This window comes from Triturus cristatus, chromosome 1_2, assembly GCF_964204655.1.
Source record: "Triturus cristatus chromosome 1_2, aTriCri1.1, whole genome shotgun sequence".
NCBI classification, from domain to species: Eukaryota; Metazoa; Chordata; class Amphibia; order Caudata; family Salamandridae; genus Triturus; species Triturus cristatus.
In genome coordinates this window covers 428,104,688-428,107,297 of record NC_140580.1, presented here as the reverse complement: position 1 = coordinate 428,107,297, position 2,610 = coordinate 428,104,688, and positions in this window count along the sequence as shown.

Here is a 2,610-nt window from a genome sequence, read left to right as displayed (position 1 = left end):
ACGGCTAAATACAGGACTAACACATCATACCCACCAACAAGACATGCACGTTCGTTGCGCAGCTGCAGCATCATTTCGGGCACCCTGCTACGCCTCATGATGTAGGCATCGTGTGCTGATCCTGGAAAACGTGAACAGACATGGGATATCATCATGTTGGCAAGACATACCACAAGGGCATTGATGGAGTGGTAATGCTTGTGGTTACGGAAGTCTACCTCCTGTGCATGTGGTGGCACCAAAGCCACATGTGTCCCATCAATGGCCCCAATGACATAAGCATCCCTCCCAGGGCATAGAACTCACCCTTGACACCTGTCAACTGCTCACGAGTTGGAAAGGCAATGAATTCATCAAGGTGTACCAACATGGCCTCCAACACATCATGCAGGACACGGCTGAACATGGTCTGGGACATGCCACCTACATCAGCTATAGTCAATTGAAACGTACCGGTGGCAAAGAAATGTAGGGCTGCCATCACCTTCATCTTGGGTGTCAGTGCAGTAGGATACCTGTGTAGCGGTTGGAGGTGTTGCCCGAGCCTTGTGGTCAAGTCGTCAATCAACGGTTGGGTGAAGCGGTAGCGGCGTATACAGTCACGTTCCCTCATGGCAGCCAAGTCTGGCATTGGTCGGGGGAGAGGCGGTGCCCTGCAGAAATTTGGAAGGAATAACGAAGATTGAGTACAGCAATACACCACTGTCAATGAATTGAGCACATGTTCAACAGCTAATACACACATGCTACATACAGAGTCTGTACTGTGCAATGCATCCAGGACACGTATGCCAACCAGGTAACACCCCTAACAACAGTCAGCTACACACGTGGGTGCGCAAGGTCAACATGACATGACATGGAACTAGCTGTGGGCCAGTGTAAGTGAAGAGGCTGACGCATAACAGGAGTGACAGACATCCACATATGTGCATTAAAAGGATGTATTATCACACAGACCGGTTGCGAGACACTAGAGGCACAGGTCGCATGTCCTTGAAACAGGACAGTCCACACACCTTGGCAGGAAGGGGGACATGTCAGGTATGATGACACATACATTGAGACTACGCAGAATAGTCCTTGTCTCTCAAGTGCATGTGCGATGCACACATACACCCGTTACGTCTGATTCCACATGTGGCCTGGTGTACGTAATAGTGTGCCATGCCCATCGACACGCACACACATGTTGGATGCAGCAAATGCAGATGCATGTCACGGAACTCATACAGCTAGCTCATGGGATCACATGACACTCACATGACATAGTCACAAAGTGCAACGCCGGTAGTAACATTTGAGGTGTCATTAACCGTGTCCCTGGCATCGGTGGACAGTTGCGGGTGTAGGTGACCGTGTCATGCCAGTGATGCAGTGCTCGACTGTCCCCAGTGAGTAGCTCCTCTGTATCGATTTAGGACAAGTAAATTTCTGTTGTGTCATGCTCCCCATTGTTTCCCAGTGGCATGGTGGGTAAACCAACTGTGTGGTGCAGGGCCTACTTATGTTTGTAGTTTTGTAGATGTCACCCATGTTGGCGTTAATGCTATGCGCTGTGTCCTATGTAGATCGGACTCATGTGTCATGTGTATACAGGTGTCTGGTGATTTCCTGTCTCTTCACCTTGGCCACGGCATCGTCGGGGGAAACAGAGGGAGACACTGGCACGGACGTGGGGGAGGTAGCCAGCACCGGGGCCGCCAGTGCTGGGGAGTCTGGTGCAGCATGTGGCACGGAGGCCGAGGGGAGTCAGGCGGAAGACCCGTCCAGTCCCAACACCGACTATGACGCTGACCGGTCCTAGGCTGAGCCCCCAGAGGGGGCGGAGGCTGCCCCCAGTGCTGAAGGCAGCACTCCATCCCTCGGCGCACCCTCCATTCTCATCACCGCCCCCCCAGTTGCTCGGGTCCCTTGTGTCTGTGCTAGGCGACAACAGGTGCGTGAGAGACGGCAAGGAGGTGTATTCAAGGGGTGAAGGGTGCACTTCCACTCCGGATCATTCTGTGGTGTGTAGGCACATTCAAGTGCATGGTGCTTGTTACATGCACGCTCATGACGTGGCTTGTATACTGAAGTGGATTCGTGTGCCAGTCATGACCCCATCTTGTGTGCTGCTTGCTAACGGTAATTATGTGCTATTCAATGCAGAAGCTTGCTGTGGGATGCTTCCGGCAATTCCTGAGATCGTGACTGTATCACTACGAGTGGTTTTCTGTCATTTCGGCTTTTCCCACCCCGCATGTCCGGCTGGATGTATCCATCTGGCCTCCCATTGCAACCTTGAAAGCGGAGTTCAACAAGATGAGCAGTATATTGGCTCCACTGTCTCAAACACAAGTCGTGTTGACTTCTTCCCGAGAAACATTTGGCCTTCACGAAGATCACACGCCCACAGAGGTGCAAGAGGCTTATTAACACTGATCTCCCACTACATATTTGGAACTCGGATTCAGACTATCTTTCATGCCTCGTCAACAGGTGGCCTGGCTGTTTTTTTTTACACTGTGGTCTCCGGCCTCGTGACCTCCTTTCAAACTCTGTTTGGTGTGCTCCCCGCATTTCATCATTCGCTTTTGTCTACCGTCTTCGGAGGTGTCCCTTTGCTTG